This window comes from Aplysia californica, unplaced genomic scaffold, assembly GCF_000002075.1.
Source record: "Aplysia californica isolate F4 #8 unplaced genomic scaffold, AplCal3.0 scaffold00367, whole genome shotgun sequence".
NCBI classification, from domain to species: domain Eukaryota; kingdom Metazoa; phylum Mollusca; class Gastropoda; order Aplysiida; family Aplysiidae; genus Aplysia; species Aplysia californica.
The window spans coordinates 247,081-247,762 of NW_004797637.1; the positions used below are offsets into that span (position 1 = coordinate 247,081).

General features: G+C 41.9%; 1 protein-coding gene across 2 annotated transcripts in view; it reads right to left on the reverse strand.

Annotated features, from left to right (window-relative positions):
- LOC101857424 overlaps positions 1-470 on the reverse strand; it is a 28,773-nt gene extending 28,303 nt beyond the window's left edge. For both annotated transcript variants that reach the window (XM_035971054.1, XM_005103302.3), the window contains exon 1: positions 191-470. The gene's annotated coding sequence lies outside the window, so the exon portion shown is untranslated. The remainder of the gene's footprint in view (positions 1-190) is intronic.
- Positions 471-682: the final 212 nt, after the last annotated feature.

Below are 682 nucleotides of genomic sequence, written 5' to 3' on the forward strand. Positions count from 1 at the left end.
AGAGAGAGAGAGAGAGAGAGAGAGAGGGGGAGAAGGAGAGAGAGATAGCACTAAAATAACATTATAATCTAACTAACTCAGGTGTGGATTAATTTCCGTCATTGTGAATTAACGCTTACAAATAAGTTCGAAACGAGACATCAGGGGCATAACGTTACAGGAATACAAAAGAATGGCGTAAGATCAATACTTGCAGGGTGTAGAAATCTTTAGAAGTTACTGTTGTCTGTCATCCAGCCCTTCAAATAAACAACGTGTCAATCCAATCGCTCTTTCTCACTCTCTTGGCTATATCCCAATTCTATCCAAGAGAAAATTGAATCGCGAAGAGCAGAGGAAATCACTTGAATAGTCCGAAGATAATTGGAGGCATCGAGGTTCGTCAATTCTCTTTGACTGATGAGCAGCCAATGGGAGAAACCACGGTCTCTGTCCTCAGATCGATATTGTTGCGGACACAAAGACCTGTATTGAAATATCCTAGATCAACACCTCTGACGTATTTCCAGTTCACTGCCGAACCCACTGTTTGACTCACTTTGAGCCACATGAAGGGCAAGGAGGGAAAGATCCCGTTTAATCTTGACTGTAGATCGCTTGAAAAACTGAATTTTTTGCTCTTTATATGATTCACTCAATGGTGTGACCATGAAGGTGCACGCTTCCCATCGAAGTGGTTTTG